The following is a 20,750-nucleotide window of genomic DNA, read 5'->3' on the forward strand; positions in this document are numbered from 1 at the left end:
TGTCTGTCACACCTAATTTTTGTACTTTTCTTAATGTACTGGCTACTGGCTGCTCATGGAGACCAGATACTGGACTATATGGACCTTATTCTGCAACAATTATGGGTTTGGGTATCATAGTGGTAGCCAGAATCTCCACTAAACTACCGATCCCCAAGGCCTCAAAATTATACCCACTTTACATGTGTGCATGGTTATGAAATGTCTGCACACATTCCCAAACCACATAGGACAACTTCTACAGGACTTTTCAGGGTGAAAAATCTGCCACTTACTCCCACCTTACATCCATGGATTCAGCACTTGCTCAGCTCGAAGGCTGGGCTCCCTGAAATCCCATGTACCAGGTACAATTGCAGAACTGACTGCGCTGAATCGTTGCCAACAGCCTATTCCCAGATCTCACCTCACAGCCAGCCTTCTTCACCTTTCAGATTTGCTGCTGTCATCCAGGAGTGAACTGAGGTGTATAAACATTTCCCAGGGAAATCCCCTCTCTGGTCAATACCAACAAATTGCACAGCAGAGAAGTGGCATGTTTACTGTATCAGTACAAAACACTTGAACTCCCTGCGCCATGCTAAGATGTAGCTACCAATGAAGAATTTGTCGTGGGAATTGTCTTGACGCTGATCCCCCACCCCTTTCCATGCAAACCTGGTTTTCTCTTGCCTCGCAAGGATACCTCAGAGCCTCCATCAGTCAGCATCCCAAACCCCGCCTTCCCCTGTTCCTTAATTAAGAGCTCGGAGCTGTGTGTCTTCGAGTGGCAGGATGCCGTAGTCATCAGAACGTGAGGCTCTGCTCCCCACTGTCCTCGGCAGTGGCAGTCACTTTTCTTTCTCTTCCCTTCTCCATAAGCCACATTATCTTGTAAATAATATTTCTGCCTTGAGACAGCTCACTTGCAGCCATGCTCAGGCAGACAGCTGACAGGTTGCAGTCCAAACCCCCGGACAGCATTAGAGATTGTGGCAGGGACGGCGACTGTAAAGAATCTTCCAGTCACTTTGGCTGGGGCATTTCCGTGATGAATTGGCCACTAATGGCTCTCTGGATGGCAGGTAGCGAGCAGAGAACATCAGCCTCCTGCTACCGCTGTAAATCAGTAGGTGTGTATATGTGTGTGGGGAAGGGGGGGGCAGAAGGAGAAAGAGGGAAAGGAAAATAAATAAAGCGAAAATTAATCTCCAGGAACTTGAATGGGGATGTATAATAATGGAAAGGGGCCAGGAAACTTTAAAGAGGGGAAAAAATGCAGCCATCAGTTTGCAGAAGAGAGGTAACTACAGGGCACTGGGTAAAGACAGTAAGGAGAAGAGGGAAAGAATGAAGGAGCACAAGGAGAAATGCAGATGCTTTAGGGTGTCTATCAGAGTACCTGCTTCTTTCCACCCTTTCAAGACTATGGTATGAACATCCCAATGTTGGTACCCATCCCAGCTACCTAAGACTGGGCTGTGTGGCAATGCAGTGCTTCCACAGAATGGCAAGTACCAAACAATGATACAATCCTATGAAAACAAGCCCTGCCCCTACATCTGCAGGTCTCTTTCCTCAGGACAGGCTGAGCTATCCTGCAAAAGTGTTGGTCACATCTTTGCAGGAGTCCAGCTAGGAAGCTGTGAAAGGCAACAGGGATAATTGCTGACAATAAGAGGAAACACCAGGAGACAAGGAAGATAAATGAGAGATGAAGGTCCTGAGAGAGCAAGAAAGTGCAGAGGAGAGGAGAAGACAATGGGAAGAGGAAGAGAGATCTTCCTTCTTTATCTCCCCACCCCCCCGACTTTAAAACCTTCTTTCATCTGCATCCCCAGCTGTTTATTTCCTCAATCTCTCCTTCCTGCGGAAGACCTGTGGCTAGTACAGTTTGGAGGGCTCACTTGCAACCCAGCCTATTTCCTTCTCTCCTCTGTGTGCATTGCCTCTTTAACAGGTAAAGTCAGAGACACCAACAGGGCTTTTTTGGAGGGCAGGGTGGCTGCAAGAAGGGGTGTTGTAAGTCAAACAGGAGGATACTGGGAAAGTCTCAGGAGAAGATGATAAGAACTGGCAGATGAGGATTCAGTTACATTGACAGGGCTTTTGGGCAGCCCTGGGAAGATGTTTGCAAGGCTTGTGAATCAGGATCAGAATAAATTGGCAGGACAGCTCAGGGGCCTCCAGAGTGGAGTGGGAAAAGGCTTTGCCAATTAAGAATGCAAAACCCCTTGCTCTGTGTCACGCTCGAATAATTTAAGACTCTCCAAAAAGTTTGTGTGAAGCAGTTGGCAGTGAGGCAGGTACCAGAGAACCCAAAGGGGCTGAATGAACAGCTCAGTCTTATCTGGATGTCTAAGGGCTGCTGGGAACTCCTCGTTCCTGCTAGAAACTGAATTAATTCACAGTATTACAATTAAGGAGAAAAGAAGGACACCCCACCCCCAGTCTCAGAGCAGTTTCGTTCGTTACTTTGTTCTCCTGCAGCTCTTCTGGAGATGGAAGCAGACACAGGGAAGGAAGAAAAGCGGTTATCTATCCATAAATCATCCTTCCCAGTCACCTGATGGTGTGTGTGTCTGGGTTTCCAAAAGTAACCAGTAACTGATGAAGATCTTTCTACCAACCAGATAAATTAAAACATTTTGTGAGGTGCTGATAGTGTAATTCACCAGGCCCAATGCTCAGTTAAATCACATCCAGCAGTCCAATGCTGCAGGTTGTTCACATCTCCCAAACAAGTGAAGAATGTCCACTAGACAAGAATGTCCACCCTGGATGAATGCATCAGGCACAATCACAGTGCACAACTGATGCACAACATAGTTTCATAGCACTGGCTATGAAAAAACCCTTGTCCAAACAGCCACAGGGCTGATGGCTATGTCTGTGTGGTCAGAGCCGTGGCTCAGATTTACTGCAGACAGCCATGGTGGCATTTCAAAGCAGAGAGACAAACGGACAGAGCTGTCCACACGCGCTATGCCCACAGGGTGAAATAGTGCAGCTGCACAGCGCAATAGTAAATAACAATAGAGGAACAATGAAGGCTTTGGAGAACCAGCTTGCAGGAGAGCAAGAAAGATGTTCCCAAAGGGAATTTGAAGTGAGGCAAAGATGGATAAAATGGAAAGCTTCCAGAGAAGGGCATGCCAGAGCGGAGGAAATGACTCACTTGCTCTTGGTATGGGGGGAGTGATGTGGGGGACTTTGCGAAAGGAAGGAAGAGACAGCGTTTGTCACACTTTTGGAAATAAGGTCTCTTCCCTTAAAGCTACCTGTGTGGCTGGGACATTTGCATCACGAAGCAGCCTCGCTGTTCTTGGGATCAAGACCTGAGAGTGGGCTAGGTTAACATTCCCACCAAGGGTCTACGCCTGTCTGGGATTGACTTTTTATGTAAAGCTGGGATGAGCCAGATAATTCTGCACTTGCTGCAGTATATGCACAGTGACACCCAGCCTGAGCAGGTGGGGAGGAGCAGATCTGTGGAATGGAGTCCTGCATGAATTGCAAAGACAGGTGTGGGTGGGATGGAGGTGCTGGCAGGCAGGCAGGCTTCATTTGGATGAGAGGGCTGGGTCTCACACCGGTACTGTCTTCTTTCTATCCTGACTGTCTGCTGTGTATTCAGTTACCCCAGGGAGAGCCTGAGCCCCATCCAATTGCTGATGCACTAACCTGCATCCCCCAGGTAAACCTGGAAGCTGCGTCTGTCTCTGGGCCCAGTTTACTGCAGCTCTGAGTGAAGCTAATTTGCTCAGAGCGAGCTGCACACACTTCTGTCTTTGCCTCCCCCAACTTCAACCTGACCCCTCGGTGTTTTGCAGAAAACCAGCATAACAACATACAACAACTCTGATAAGCCATTTGCTCAAAGATCTGCCTGCATCTGTAACCAATTGCAAAGTAGGGTTCCCTTTCCATTTATCACCTCTCCACACAAAACAAATCCCCTCTCTTTCATGGCTGGCTAGCCAAGGCACTCAGCAATGTGCTGCCTTGCTCACAGACACATTACAAATCAATGAGAAGGAATTGTGATTCTTCTCCTTTCTTTATGCTGGCAGTTTTGAAGCTCTTCTAGCTGCCAGCCTTGCTAGAGTTAATGTTACCTTGGTGCTCAACTGCATCCCTGTTCACAGGCATATACAGACTGCATGTTTAAAGCAGCCTGTCCCGGTACAGTGCCAGCTCAAAGTAAGCCTGTCTGTGACCTGGATTGTCACCCCGATTCAGTGCAAAGAGTTAGCACTTGCTGGACTCCTTCTGCCTGCTGAACCTTTGAGCAAGACAATGAGATCAGATGATGCATATTTATAATACACCCCACCTGACACATTCCAGGGAGCCTGAGACACGGCAAGTTCACAGAGCTAAATTAAACTGAGTTGAAAAGCTTGGCAGAACAAATACATCTCCAGTTTGGTTTTAAAGACAAGAGCAGGATTGGCTAATTTGAGACATGCTCCAATAGCATACACACCCCCAGGCACAAGCTGGTTCAGAGCCTCATGAAGCCTTGTGTTTGCAGAGGGTTAATGAAATGCTGTTCCCAGGAGAGCCAGAGACATGAGCTGGTAAAGCTGATTGGCCAAAGGGTAGGATAAACAGCAGGGCTTGCAAGTCACTGGAGATTTTAAAGGGATCTTAAGTCTGAGGGAGGAGAGGTGGGTTAGGTCTCTTGGGGGGCAGGTCCCTTCACTGTGTGTATTAAGTGAATCCCTTGCAGGGACAGCTAAGCATCCAGAGGATAAAAGGGATTAAGAAGGGAAAGACACTGCTTGGAAAGCTGAGCCACTGGCACTGGACCATTAGTGTGTGAGGTTGAAGTGCCATCCTGCCCCCTCAGCAGCAGCATTTCCTTCATCTGTCAGAGCCGGGTCCAAAATCTTCATGCCCTTTCCTTTTGTCCTGGCCTGAAGTGGAGAGGAGAAGGGGAACACAGTATCTCAGTCTCCTCCCACCTAAGCACCTCTCAGACCTTGCTCCAGCTCAGATCCTTGCCTAACTGCGGGTGGAGGTGACTAGACTGCAAGAAACACTTGTGAAAACACTTCACGGTGAGGAAAATCTGTCCCTGTGCAAACACAAATCAATGTTCCATGGTCAATTTGCGGTTTGCAGCACCACTTAACCCCTGTAGTATCCAGAACCAGCTCTGTTAGGAGAGCTGTTCATTTGGTGACATATGGTGAGAGAAAAAGGGGGAGTTAGACCTTAGCATGGGGAAGAGGAGCAATTTGGTTAGCAAAGGTGGCTGGCAGGGTTTTCTGAGCCGAAGGAGCGTCTGCACTTCACTTGGTGACAAAAGCAGAGCTGATCCAGCAGGTCTCCCTATCCCCGCCTCCCAGAGACTCCTCCAGATACAGAAAGACCTCAGGACTTCTGCTAGCAAGAGAAGGTGCTTCTGGTTTTGCGTCACCTCAGGAGCTGGCGATTCAGCCAGCCAAACAAAGGTTAAACACCAAAATGAAGGCAGAGCTGCTCTTCTGCCTCTATGCCCTGATAGAAGGAATTTTAAAAGCCGTCACAGCCTCTCCCACCAGAGTGTTTGTTCATGTAATGCTCATTTACACAATTAGCTGCCACACACGCGAGTGCCAAGCCATGGCTGCAATCCTGACACTGCCGTGGCACGGGGCTTCAGCCTCATTCCCCTGGAAATCCCACACCACACAGGCTGGGTCCCCAGGGCCCCGGCAAGGTGGGGGAGCTCGCCTTCCACATGGGGCTGCTCTGCTTGCTGCTGCACCTCCCTGCATCTGGTCCAAACAAATGGGTGCTGGGAGGGTCTCAGTTATATCGTGTATTTTGAGTGGGGCCAAAAGCCGCTGTTGCCAAGGGTGGATAAAAAAACAAATGCTCCTGACTGCTTTCTGCGTTCTCCTTCCTCTCCCTCCCACAAATGGGAGACCCTCACAACTGCCAAGCCCCTCTATGAGTGACCTGATATATCTCCTAATTCTCTCTGCTGAAGACCAGACGACTGGGTATCCCCTGGGTCCTGAGTGCATTTGGAGCATGGGTATCCCACTGTCTAGGTACTAATCACAATGTCCCTTTAAGATCCCTGCCCACTTCACTTTCCTCTGTAATTTTTACTAGCCCAACTAGCACTTAAAGACCTTGCAAACCACTTGCCTGTCTCTGATGAGGTTTTGGGAGAGCTTGGCAGTTTGGCGTGCAGATCTGGCCCTCCCTGGGGTGCCTGCTTTGAAAAGCATGCCCAACTGCAAATGGACACATGGATGTGCTTGGTATTAGTGGAGATTTCACACACATTTCAGCAGAGGCAATTGCCTTGCCAGTCACCAAGGGTGGAGGCATCTCGGGTCTCCAGTAATGACCAGCTTTCTCCCTTTCCTCTCCTGCAGGGGAAGGAGCAGAGACATCCTTGGTTAAGTAGCATCTGGTTAAGTAGCTGCTGGCTGCAAAAGCATGTCTGGAATGCGGCTTTAACCCCTGATGACCTTCCCTTGCAATGCTTCCCAGTGGCCGATAACAAGGATGGGGTTTGGATAGCAGCAATAGGAGCAGTGTGTTAACCCCATGAGATCCAGCAGAGAAGAGGACAGACTTCTGCAGAGTAGCTGTTGTAGTGGGAGCTCCGCTGCAGATACCTCTTACAGGGCTGGGTTTTCTTCCACTCCTGGAGCAAAGTGTAGCAGTTGTTGAACAGCATGTGGAGACATGGTTTGAGAGCTTAGGAAGGAAGCCTTTTCTCCGTGTGAAAGGACACAGCTTAGCAAAGTCATTACTGTGCAACATCAAGAGCCAGTGGTTCAGAGGGTGCGACAGCAAGCAGTCATTTGCAGCAGCATCCACCCATAGCAACTGAGCCCCTCTGTGCACGTGCATGCTACATCCCCGCGCTTTCCACTCAGCCAAGATATGCCTGCATTAACTGCAGATTCTGGGATGTCCCAGCCTCTCTGTGCCACTCAGTGGTTCTAGCAAAGAGGGGCCAGACATGACCTTGTTGTCTGTAACCCATCTATCTAAACGCAGCACAAACCTCACCCTGCCCTCTCTCCACCCTGCTTGGCCAACTCCACAGACCTCCCTGCCTTCCCAGAACCAGGGGCTTCACAGCTCAGTGCAGCAGTATGGTGAGTGCCCCAGCCTGTTTTGGGGGAGAAGATGGGACCTGGAGAAGATGGGAAATGTTATCTGACGTTTCCTCTGCCTCCCAGCCCTTAATTTTAGTTCTGCTTCATTTCCTTGCAGCTCAGCAGAGTAATGAACAATCAAATCCCTTTAGTAATTTATTTCTTCTGCTGTACAGTTTTGAGGAGGTGATGACACTTAAAATTGCCTCTCCTGGAGGGATGAAGGGGTCAGATCCTGAACCCCTTTACACCAGAGAGTGTCTCTCTTGATCTTAGCAGCCTGCTACAGCTGCCCAATGCACAGCGTGGTCCCAAATCCATGTTTAGCCAGAAATACAGCCTTGCTCCCTTGATGAGTCCATTAAGGTCATGCTATTACAAGCAGCCACCAGATGAATTCTGTCAGATAGAAGGTACAGGGACTGTAGCTCAGACTCTTATCATTTGTGTTAATAAAGTTAATTTGCTCAACAATCTTCAGCAGCACTCCTGGGAACATCTCACTCTGCTTGGCCACGTGCCCTGGGCTGTATTTGTCTCCTGTTGCCTCTGGGGTTCTTACAGCATGGGGCAGCTGTATCTTGGATGTCCCCGAAGGATGAGTGAGATTAGCTCCCTGTTTGTGTCTACGCAGAGACACTGCTGGGAGTTAGGTGCAGACACAGGGTATGTGCGGCAGGGTGAGGAGGAACTGCTCTGCTTCTCTGTCATCTGGCCAGAAGTGCATGAACAGTTGTGCGAATGGAAAGGTGGACAGGGCTACAGTTCTCTTATCTCCCCTGGTAGCTGCAGCAGCAAGGAGGGCTCGAGGCTGCTGTGCCTCTTCACACAGCCCCTTCCCTTCTCTCCTCTCCCACAGCTTCCCAAATGCCCTGGAGACCTGCTGCAGTCCAGACAAAACAATGACTCTTCAGCCTCCTGGAGCAGGGAGGGAGCTGCTGGCTGTTCTGGAGTGATGTGCGAGAATGAAGCTGGTGGATGCTCATGTGGCTCTGACCTGGACTCTAGTGCCACTGCCTCCTCTCCTGCTCATCACACGCATCTTCCTGACTGACAGCGCCAAGGGTGAGATCTGCTTCTCCCAAGCCAGGACGGTCACTGTGCCTGCACTGACTTAGCAAAAGCAGCTGCAGCACGTCCCTGGCTGCCCCCATTCAATCCTGCTCCAGGAGAGGGACAATGATGCAGAGGGCAACTCAGACTTTATGTTCCTGACCATTTTCCTGATTTCTCATTCCTGTTAATGGCAACGAAAGACTCATAACACACCTTCCCTTCTAACTTCTCAAACATCTTGCAAGCTCTGTGGGACAGTCTCTGCCTTAGCATGTAACCACCAATATTTAGCCATGTAAACTTACTCAGCTGGGTATTTGTTAGCTTGCACACGGGTAGCTTCACCCATCTCCAATATAGATCAAATGGAAATGCTGGAAAGAGAGCGATCAGTCAGTATGAAAGAGAAGCTGTGAAGGACAGGCAATTGATACAAAAACTAGGGTTACCCTGGGGAATACAACAGGAACAAACAAAATCTCTGCAATGCTCTATAGGCACTTAACCAGATAGATATGGTCAAGAGGACAGTAATGATTCAGAAAAGGCAGAAGATTTGAATAACTATTCATGATCTGTCTCTGGAGACCAACAGACGTTTGTTTGTGGCTTCTGAGATGACAAAACAATTTCCACATGTTTGAGGATGACAAGACTGAGGAGCTTGGTGGACACAATCTCTTTGGGTACTCCACTTATTATAAGCAAACAGATAGGTTGAAAGACTTAGCTGAGGAGTTCCCTAACTCACTGCTGATAGTTTTAACTATTTGTTAAAATAGTTAAATTCTAGAAGGTTAAATTCTAGCAGAGTGGAAGAGGACACAGAGAATGACTTGAATACTACAGGGTGAGTTGCTGGCACCAAAGAAAAAGCTAACACAGGTTCCAGTTAGTAAAGAATTAAAAGGCAGGAATACAAGCGATGCCAGTCTACATGGTTTGTGGGAAATGGGTCTTGTCAGTCAAATACAATGTCATTTTTTGCCTACTAAACCAGTCATCTCATCAAAGTAAGCGTAGAGATGGAATAGAAAATAGATTAAGGATGGCTAACTGACAGGTCTCAGAAGGAGTTGTCAAGAGGCAATCACTGTCAGTGGGCACATTTCTGCAGAGTCCGTAAGGAGGGGTGGTGGGCCTGATGCTACTCAATGCTTTCATAGGGCGTGTGGAAACAATGACCACCTCGGTGCCTTAGCAATCCCTGGATGAGACAGAGGTCAGTGGATTTGTAAAGAAGCCCATTAATAGACTCAAGACATTGTAATTCAGCGATTGCAATACTCTCCATCCCTGCTGAAGCACCTGTATTTTTAACAGGAAGAGGACCCAGAAGGGAAGAATGCAGAAGATGCCTGAGTATAGCTTTTCAGTAAGTTGATTGAAACTGGACCTTAAAGGATGTTCCTTAACACCTTCCTGGCAAGAAAGAAACTGGTGCCAACCTGCAGGAGAGGAACAGGGAAAAAGCAAGGGCTGGGAGTTGAACACAGCATCCCAGAGGCTGCCCGAGCAGTCACAAGGTCATGATGTAACAGACAGACAACCCTTCCCCATGTCTAAATCTCTTTCTCCCCACCCTAATCCCTGCATGTGTCAGCCTTTTTGGCTCAGAAGTCAGCTGAATGCTGAGAGAGGGGAAGTGACTCCTGTCTCTGACACAGGGAAGGTTGTGGGCCTTAAAGAAAGAGCATCCTAGGGAGGGGAGAGGGGGCTCAAAGCCTGTGTGGAGAGTACAGAGCTGCCTGCGCCCATTCCTCTGTGCAGGGGTGGGCTCCACACATCCTCCTCTTCAGCTCCCCCTATTCTGTTGCTCAGGTAACACTTTCAAGGCAGGTCCTCCAAGCAAATTTTTAGGTCAGTTATAATTGGGAAGCCTCGCATGGAGCTATAAAACATCAGTTAATATGCTGGAACTATCTAGTTAAATGCCAATTATAAAACCCCATAAGCTCCTCAACTCAAATATATTAATAACATAATTAAACATTTATGGCTTATGCAAATTAAAAGTTAAGTTAATCGGACATCAATGAAACCCCAGGAAGTGACCATTTAAGTAACTAATTTCTATTTAATTATGATTCCTTCCTATTATAAAGCCCCCATGCCATTATTTCTGGACTGCTCTTCAGTGTTTACTCGAGTCATTCAGACTTGGCATTCCCACTCCGGTATCCATTCATAATACCAGACAGCTGCAGCATTCATATCAACAGCCGTGGACCTTGCACAGCTGGCAGCAGCTGGACTGGGTACCCTTCCTACTTGTTGCTCCTTCTCCTACCTCCTCCTTGGCTAAGCTACTAGGAAGGGCACAGCCAGAATTGCCTTCTGCAGATTCAGGGTGGGTAGAGGTGACTATGCACTGGACCTGTGGAAAGGCACCCGCTGGGAATGGCGACAGCGAGCATGTGTTTGTACATATCCCATAGGCAGAAGTGTGCTCCAATGAGCAAGATAAGGATTTAGATTTCCTGAGTCCACCCTCAAGCCTTCTCCCTGGTTCCCTGCACACCTTCGCTGCTGTCATTTCACCTCTCTGTATCACCCTCCCAGGGAAGGGCACTCTTTTGCACGGCAGGGAAATTAGGGACCTCAGGGGATGAGTGTTTCATGATGGGCTCAGCTCCTTGGGCAGACAAAACTGTGTGCCAGCAGAAAGCTACTGTTCATTATTATTGTAAAGCAGTAATTGAAAGGGCTGGGAGCTACAGCAGGACAATGAGATGAGGCCGGGAGATGGGAAATGAAGCGATTTGTTCCTCGAGGGATGGAGACATTTCCCCTGGTGAGCAGAGCCTGTGCAGCCAGGGCCATATGGACAGATTCCCTCCCTCCAAGCGACAGGCAATCAGTTAAACCTGACAGGTGTGAAGTTGGCAATTTTCTTTTCAAAACTGTGAGATAAACAGGCTGGCGGGAGTTTGAGAGGAACAGAGAGATAAGGGAGAAATGGAAACATTTAGGTACCCTCTCTTCATGTGGCTAGTGGTGGCTCACAGGCAGATGGGTGGAGAAAAGCATTTGCTTTCAAAGCCCCAGATATACCAGGGACTCAGGTGTGAGGCTAGAAAAAGGCACTAATGAAAAAAAGAGAAACCCCTTCCTCTCACAGCTCCTCAAAGGGTGCTCCCTTTGATCTCTTAAGATTTGATCCATATTCATCTCCTGGGATTTAGCCAGCACTGAACTGCTCCTCCTGAGCTCACTGGCAAACTACAGGACAGTGTTTTCTGCAAAGAGGCAGAAAGAGCATTTAGTGCCTCTTTGCATGCAAACCATTTTCTTCCCGAAGTTCCGCACAGTTCAGAGAAAAACCTCTGCCTGTTTCCTATGAGGATTTGAGTTTGGTTCAGCAGTTGTGAAATCTACAGAGGAGGGAGTGTCCCTAACTCACCTTGCGCTGGGCTTAGTCAGATGAGGCCACAACATTTACCTCGACTGCTGAGGCTAAGGGAGCAACTCCAATGGCTGGTATCCATAAATTACTACCTTTCAATAACTCAGCCCCTAGGGGTGATGCAACAACTTTAACCTACATTTTAATCATGTACGCATTTATCTTGCTGTGTCCCTGCTTTGCCTGCATGGCCATGCCTGACTCTCTGATTTCTTCTAGCTAGTATGTAAAATTTTAGGAGTGCAACACACATCCAGGTTTTTTTTTAACGGGCTGATCTTTGTTCTGCAAATACTGTATAAGAGAGAGCCTGCATCTAAACACGTCTGGGAAGGCTGTGAAATGCCTTGTTTGGAGGAGGAGTGAACCAGCCCCCCTCGCCTTCTGCCAGGCACCACTGAGGGCATTTGAGGCTCAACAGCACTTCTCGGTGTCACAGGTCCCCCAGCTGGAATACATTTGCATAAAGCAATTTTCTCTAACAAATGTGTTCATACAAATCAAACTCAAGATTGCAAATAATCTGAAACCATGAAAAAAACCGAATCAAACATATTTGTTACTACAAGTAATTCACCCAGCACTGCGGAAACAGCAAGTTTCTCTCAGTTCAATTTTTCCAGCACCAGCTCTAGGAGACTTAATGGTGTGACCTTGAGTGCTCCGACTTGAACCCGAGCACAAATTGCCTCTTACTTCACAATGAATTTTGGATTGAAGGTCACATATTTCTGGGCTGATGCTCTGTGACCTGATCTGCCTCCAGTGCCCCTCGAGCTCCCACCCCTTCACAGCCAGCCTGCTTTAACATCTCCCTGTTACACTGCCTTTTTCTCTGTCTGTTGGAGCCCTTTGGCTCTTGCACTTCCAGTTCTGAGTCTGCTATGAATGTGGATCCCTGGGAGATCCATCTGGTTTTGAGTGTTGTGCAAGGCATTAATCCCAGCATGGGAGGGACGTCTTCCCAGGTGTCTGTGCCCAGGGATATCGGGCAGGTTGCCTGATAATTCCCTGATTACACTGGACTATATCTCACTTTCACTCAGTACAAATCCTACTCAGGCCACATGGATTCATATGGGTGGAAATAAGCATAACTCCATTGTAGTCAGAAAAGTTGGATGTGCTTGCACCAACTGGGAACCTGGCTCTGTATCTTCATCATGGACATTTCAGCCCTGAACTCTGCATGCATCTCCCAGTTCCAGGGAGGTAAATCTCATGGTGTCTGCTCTGGTCTAGACTAGCTCTCTGTATGCTGGACCATGCTCAGCATACAGCCTAAGAGCAAACGCAAGCCTCTTGTTCATCTCCTCCTGCCCTGATCCAGCTCCTCCCCTGACTCTCTGCTGGCACCTCTGCTGATCATCAAGGCTCTGAAGTTGTTTGGGGGGCCAGCAGTGCTCGCCTGCAGAGATATGGCTTTGAGAAGAGATCCAAGCCATGCTGCCATTTTTCCATGGGCTACATGCATTGCTGGCATTCCCGCCCCCAACATGTTTCTGTTTTGTTCCAGAGAAACACAATACTTAGGGGCACTGCCTGGAAGTCAGTTCCTGCTGTGTTCAGCTCTCTGCAACCTGAGCTGCTGAGAAGAGGCCCCATGCAGTGGGTTTTATCCATCATCGCTTAACTGTAAGACATGGCCTGGGAAATCAGTGCAGCATTTCCCAGGGGCTCATCCCAGCAGGACCATGGGCAAAGATAGCCGCTCTTATGCTTCTATCGGTCTTAGGCCCCCATCCCAGCTCCCCAGTGCTCCTTTTCTTTCTCCCCACCCCCAAACTTGGCTGATGCGGCTGAGCCAGCTGCTGGGGATCCAGTTCTGTAGGATGCTGCCCCTCGGCATCACTGTCATGGTTGCTCCTAGGGCTACTGACCTGAACGGCTGCAGCTGAAGCAAAGCTACATTTCCAACATCTAAGAGGAGCTGGCAGATAGGGGAAAATGAGAGGAGTAAAATTTGTGCACATATAGATACAGCCCGGATAGTGGTCACAACTCCCTTGGCCACATTGAAGCCTGATAACGAGAGTGTTCCTGGCTTTTCCTCCCTTTGCATCTGAGGAAAGTCTCCCCAAGGCTATCTTTAACCCCTTCCAAAGTGAGGTGCCCAGCACACTCCTTTTTCAGCAGAATGACTGAGAACTGGCTCCGTTAGTGGCATGTGGTTTGGAGGGAGGCTGTCTGCCAAGCAGCATACAATGCACTGATCATCCAGCCTGGTATCAAAAAGCCTCCTGCTGCTCTGGTGCATGCTCCGCACCTGCTTTTCTGCTGACAGGGAATGTACAGTCTGCACCAAACCACACCTTTCCAGCCTAATCCTGAGCACTTCCCCCTCCGTCCGGCTCATCTCTTCTCAATGGAGACCAGTTCAAGTTCAGATTTGGGTCAGGATCCCTCTCCCTCTCTCTCTGCGATGGGGAGTGCTGGGTTTTGGTTCAGATCTCCAGCAGATCATCCATGTGCTGAAGTTGGGTGCAAAAATCCCTTCCCAGGGAGTATTCCACTCTCTAGGCCAGAGGCATGGCAAAGTGCCTGTTGATATCAGTGCAAGGAAGAGCATGCACATTTTCTCTGATCTCTTGCTTGCTTTGTCTCTCCCTCCCTTGCAAAGTTGTCTGCCTTGATCTTTGGGAACAAGGCTTTCTTTGTAGCATACATTCACAGTCAGGAACCTGGAGGAAAGGGGAAAGGCAAACTGTTCTTCCCAATGCAGAGATCAGTAACGGAGATGCAGGGATGCAGTCTGACTGATCTTGCCTCCCAATGGACCCTTAGCATCCCTATAGCATTTAGATGGTTTTGATGCACAATCGTCAGTGTTGCACTATGGGAACACCCCACTGTGTCGAATCAAAGGTTGGCCTAGCCAGTATCCTGGCCCTGACGGCAGCTAATTACACACGCCTAGAGAAAATAGAAGAGTGCAAGTGTGTATTGCTATTTTTTCCAATAGCCTGTCCCACCTGCTATAGCTAACAGTGACTTAAGAACTTCCTAAGCTAGAGAGAGTATCATAATTTTTGATAGTTTTTGGTGGGTTGTTCTTCCCTATGTTTTTCTAGCCACTTTTTTAGCTCAGGGTAACTTTTGGCATCAGCAGCATCCTCTGACAAGGAATTTCACTGTTTACTTTGATAAGGGGAACATTTCCCCTTCACCTTCTTTTGTCTATCTTGAATCTGCTGTCCAAGAATTTCACACAATACCACCTATGTCAGGGGTAAAAACAGTCATTCCCTGTACACCTTCTCCAGGCCACTTGCTGTTTTGGAGATCTCTTAACCCTCAGCCTTCAGCCTTCATTCGCAAGCAACTCTCATTACAAAATACTGCATATCATGGGAACAGACCGAGGTTGTTGGAAAGCAGATGCCATTTCTGCTACAGTGACTCTCCTTACAGCTACCAGGCACAGGTTGCAGAACGACGCAGTCACAAATGCACAAAAAAAAAGGAGAATGTCTCTTTTTTTAAAATTCTTTATTTATAAAAAAGTACATTTTTTTTTCCACAGCTGAGCCACTATTGGTTTTTATACAAGTAAAAGGAAGGGTGATGCAACACCCCGTCCACACAAATTATAACCATGAAAATGCCCCCCCCCCCCCGGACCCAAACAAATTACAAAGGATGGAAAACAAAAAAACCCAAACAAAAATCATAAAAGTCCATTACATTATTATTATTTTTATTTTTTATTTTTTACAAAAGCACTTACAACACAGATTACAAAAAAAAAGTGGGGGTGGGGTTGTTTGTTTGTTTGTCTGTCTGTAGTCTTTATTCCACAATGATAATTACAGCAAGAAGAAGAAAAAGAGAGATAAAATCACTGGAGTTAGGGAATCATGGTTAAAAAAAAAAAAAGGCAAAAGAAAAGAAAAACCAGATCCTCAATGAGAGTACCTCCACCAATACCAGTTCATGCTAGCAGAGGGTCTGACTCCATATGCTTGTTACATTCACCCGCAGGTAAATTACGTACGGAAAGTCACACTGGTCTGAAGTACAAACTCACCCCCCCCCCTCGCTAAGGCTTGGGTCTCCTTCCCTTGCTGGTGGGCTGACTCCTCCCTTTCGCCCCATTGCAGAAGGCAGCACCCCCGCTCTGGCACCTCAGCCCTGGCTGTGCTCTGCCCCGGCCCCTCTGCCAGGTCCAGCCCTTGGCCCTCCCCACCCCCTGCTGCAGAGCAGCAGCCCCTGGGGAGAGGCCGGCGAGTTTTGGGAGCGATGGTGAGGCAGCGGTTGGACCCCAGACCTTCACACTCCCCCCTGCCTCTCTCAAGGAGTTGCTCAAATTGACAGCGAATTGCATCAAATATGAAGGGGGGGGGGAACTGCAGGCTAGGGGAGGGTAAAGTGCTATCGTAAGCCCCGCAGAATAAAGAACAGGCATCAGTGCACACGATGCTGGCAGCGTCTCCTCTCCCCACCAGGGCCCACTGCCCACAGCCCAGAAGAGCAAACAGACCCGAAAATGTCGGTGCTACAACAAGGAGCCGTTGTGAACGTGGGAACCTTACGGTGAATTTTAACCTGCTGGCAAAAGGCTACAACCTGCCCCACTGCTTTTCCTCTTTGAACAAAATGGGCCTGGGGTACCCCCCCCATTTCCACTGTATGAAACCTCCGAGCTTGTGCAGCCTGCAGGCATGACACATTCGCCTGACTCCCGCGCTGAGCTGGGCAATGGGGTTTTCACCTCCACTCTGAGCATAATGACCAGTGCCTCAAACTCCAAAAACCTGTGTGTGCGTGCGCGTGTGTGCGTGTGTGCTTGTGTATGGGAAAGAAAACCAGCAAAGGAGAGCAGCACCTCCCGTTCTAATTGCATTCCCTTCTCTAATTGCTTGAAGATCAATCTTTTGAATCTCTCTCTCTAACCCTCAGTGATTTCTGCTGAACAGTTGCTGTGTTTCTTTTTTGACTCAACATCAGGAAAATGGCTCCCTTTGTCCCTTATGTCTTTGCAATCAATTTGGTGCTACCATTTCAGTTTGTTTGATTTTTTTTTTACTAAGAAATCTTCAGGGTTTTTTTAAAATTTTTTCTCCCCTGCCTGAATGAAAATGATTTAACAACAGGGGAAAAAAAAATCTGGTAATTAAATAAGGGAAAATAACATTACTAGGGTGAATTGCAATGAATAATCCTAGAGATAAGCCCCAGCAGGAAAACAGCTGGGTTGTCTTTGTACATAAACTACAGGCTCGTTTTGGGTTGTGACACAGATGTGTCTGCTTCAGTAGAGCTCCCTGATTACACGCAAGGAAGGACCTGGGTGCTTGGCCCAAATTCACCTGCATTTTCTTTGCTGAGATGGTGGCGAGACCCAGAGCAATGTACCACAGGGCTCAGACTGAACTCCCTCTCATCTGCCTGTTCAGCTTTTCCATCAGCCCATCTTAACCTTGAGGTACCCCAAGTTTTGCTTCAAGTTGCTATCCAGGATCAGGGCTTGGGAAGGGAAAAGCACCACGCTGATATGTCTGTTCACTGGCAAGAACCCAGCAAAGGGATCTGGACAACGATCCCTTCAAATGGAGGTACGGCAACCGGCCGTGCCTCCGAGGCACTTTGCCGATACCCAGTCCCCAAGCAGTGCAATGGCACTTCCCAGGCAGAAAGCCAGCTCGGGTATAACTAATGGGACACACCAGTTCAGGTTCAGCATAAATGGGACATTTCCTGGAGAGCAGCAGCTCCCTAGCACCTAGGCAGAGAGGCGGCCAACACTGTGCCCACAGCAGGTGTTGGGAACTAAGAGAGGACAGGGACGTGCTCCACTCTGACCAGAGGGGTACCCAGGAGGTTCCCACCCTACCTTCTGCTGCTGGCTGCGAAGCTGGGACACCACAACAAACAGCTTCCATCTCCCAACTGGAAGCTTGCTCTTTGCCAGGTCCCACAGGGACGTTTATGCCTCCTTAGCACCTCTGATGAAAGGGGGACAGAGAAGCAGGGGATTTTTCACTCGAGGCAGCCCGAGGGTCCCTCGGAGAGGTGGCCCAGCCTGCGAGCTCACGTGCGCAGCTGTGAAAAGTGCGTCACCGCTTAAAATCGGCAGCTTGACTCCAGCCTGCCAGAATCTGGCCTGTTGCGAGAAATTGAGGTACAAAGGGACAAGTGACACCATCCCCCGAGGAAAGACCAGATTGCCCCTCTGCCTCCCCTCGCAGCCCAGGCACCAGGAGGCCCTTGGGGCCACCAGGCAGATTGCCCCTGCGGGGTGAGTACTGCACGGTCGCCAGCACCTTCACTCCCCTGCAGAACCTCCCAGGAAGCAGGATGCACGTGGTCTTCAATTTGGCACCTCTACTGAGCTCACCCCTGCATTTGGGTAGAGACAGTTACCACTTTCCCCCAATGCTGGTGGAAAACCTGATCGATTTACCTTCAAGGGCCCCCTCAGGGCAATTTAACCCAGAGAAGGGAGTGAAGCCATTACTGGATCAAGATGGCTCTCAGATGAAACATCAGTCTGATTCCCCCCACCCCCGCTTCTTTTTTGTTCTACCTTGCTATGGATTAATGGCTAATCACTTGGCTAATTACCACCCCAAAAAATCTCTTGGCCAATTAGCTGACCTTGCAAGGGACAGCAAGAAGCAAATCACTGTATAGAGGTGGCATATCTCTATGGCTGTGGGAATAATTGCACCAATGGAGTAATGCTGAAGGGCCCAAGCATGAGAGGAATGCACTACTGAACCTTGAACTTGCAGGGTACCTCACTGCTGTGTCAGGTAATGCTGTCTAAGGATCTTCCACTCCAGGCTTGCCCAGGTTCTGGATGAAAAATAATCATTTGACCCCTCTTCTGAACTGCTCTGATGAGCTAAGTGGCTGAGCGCTTTCCTAGACTTGTGCTGGCACAGTATTGGGGAGCAAAAAGCGTGATGTATCAGAAAGGGAATTGTATATAGGCTCTAGCTTGGAAATACCATATTGCTCTGCTATCTCCTTTTCTTTCTCTGAGTCCCACTGTTTTTTGAGCCCCCATTCAGCTAACTATGTGGATAGTGTGTGAACGGGCAATGAATAAGCCAAGGAGGCTACATCTCAAAAAATGACACCTCGAAGTGCACAGCTAATAACTACCAAAGCATGTATCTTAGGACTCCTTGTTCATATTTCCTGCAAGCCATACCTTAACTCAGGAACAGTTATACTGTCCCGTTCTTTCCCAGGCCTGTCTGCAAGGCTTTGTACCTTTGGTCTTTAGGACACAGCTTCACTCTGGGCTAGGGCCCCACAGTGCTGTGGAGTCAGTGCAATGTGAATTTGCCAGATCAGATCAGTGGCCCCTGCCTGTGACTAATGCAGAACATGAAAAAATCGCTGCTGGACCCTGCAGATTTTATAAAAGGTTGTTTTCTTCCAAATCCATCTCCCCACAGTATGTATCTGCACTGGGGGAAATTTGCAGAGGAGGGTCTGTGCCACTGATTTCCACTCTGCGCTTGGCCACGGACCACCCAGAGTTTGGTGTTGGAGATGTCGTCACAACCCTTTTTAGAGCCTAGTTGTGAAATTCAGATCTAAAGGATTATTCACTTGAGAGATGGACTTTGTTGAGAACCACAAACTCTGCAGGCTCTGCAGTGTATCCCATGTTACCTTAAAGTAAGCTGTGGCTAAGGTACAGTGCTCAGCGATGCTGCTCTGTCCTGATCCAGATTACAGGGTTCACACTTTGGGGAATTAAAGCCCTGTGTATGCTGTTATCCCAAGGCACTGGATGGAAGTCATTCCCTCTGCAGGTTTACAACCACCCCTAACAGTCAGCCCCTACTAGTAATCAGAGATATGGAGAGATGTTAGAGATTTCATTTCCTTTATTGGGGGCTTGCTTGGTAGCAGGGTGCTCCTCGTGCCAGTGGACGGACTTGGGAAGGTTTAGCCGTATTTTTTAAGGTTCAGCCTGAGACATCCCAAGGGAATCTCTGCCCTGCTTCGAGTGGATACAAAGCAGCCTTCCTGTGGCATTTGGCTGTTTTGCCAGAAGCCAGGAAGCCTGGAGGGCTGGCAGGAACAGCAGAAAGATTAGAGTGTAACAATTGGATTTCCCACTCCCCCCACACCACTAAGGCAGTAAGAACAAGCTACAAACTGTGGATGGCTCAGGCTGAGCTTCACGTTGTCTGGACCAAGCACCACACGCTAAAGGAAAGCATTGGAGGTTGCCTGGATCAGAGATCTGACCTTGACTCATCTGCGTGGGTCTGACTCGCCACCCTCCCTTTTGTAGCAGGATAACCACTGGATGCTATGGAACAAAACCCAGCGGGTAAGGCAGGAGGAGAATTAGTCCTGCTATTTTTAGATGTGCATGATAATACAGCTCAGAAAACTGGGGATTTCTTTTCAAACAAAAGATTTATTTATACATCAAATTAAAAAAAAAAAAAAAAAAAAAAACAACAAACCACCAACCCACAAGAAGAAAAATAAGCCCCAACCCAGTGAATCTAATTTGGATATGATCAGTGTCAGACAGAGGGCCCTGAAGTCTGGAATCCCATTTATCCACAGAGCAGAGATAGCAGCAATCCAAGCCTCCCCATCACAACACAGTGGCTCAAGGGAAGGAGGACAAGATCAATACCCCAGGCTCACTCACTCCCGCCCTGTCTACCAAGCCTTTGCTTAGAAGAGGGATGTGATATCGAAAAAGTGGCAATCAATGCAGACTAAGCAATATATCTAAGGGCTGGGGTTGTTGCTAGGAGAGTTAGAGAGAAGCACCCCCATGCTCTGACACACGCAAAAGAAAAAAGTGTAAACACATGACAATTAAGTCTTAGTGGTATAATAAAACTAGGGGCCTGATGCTGTACCGAAGCCCTCAAAGACACTGGATGGTACCCTGGGAGAATTGCCCTCCCAGGGTCTGCAGACCAGAGCTGAAGGCAGTGAGTTTGTGGGAGAAGCAAAGTGGTTGGTCCCCTTCCCCAGGCAATGGCAGCAAGGTGTGTGCACGCCACGCCACGCCAATCGTTGTGCCAGAGTTAACTGCTCTGTGGCTGGTACTAGCAACAACAACAGCAACAACAACAAAAAGAGCCAGCACTTCTCTGAGCCATCACAGGGGGAAAAAAGTCAGCAATAAATACTCATTTTCTTTCTTTTAAAAGAACACTCAAACAAAGACAGAAAATGAAAATCCAAGAAATAATAAATTG

At 48.4% G+C, this 20,750-nt stretch overlaps 1 protein-coding gene across 1 annotated transcript in view; it reads right to left on the minus strand.

Moving 5' to 3' along the window:
* NECTIN1 (nectin cell adhesion molecule 1) overlaps window positions 1–20,750 on the minus strand; it is a 108,358-nt gene that overhangs the window by 21,191 nt on the left and 66,417 nt on the right.

This window comes from Aquila chrysaetos, chromosome 8 (genome assembly GCF_900496995.4).
Source record: "Aquila chrysaetos chrysaetos chromosome 8, bAquChr1.4, whole genome shotgun sequence".
NCBI lineage: Eukaryota > Metazoa > Chordata > Aves > Accipitriformes > Accipitridae > Aquila > Aquila chrysaetos.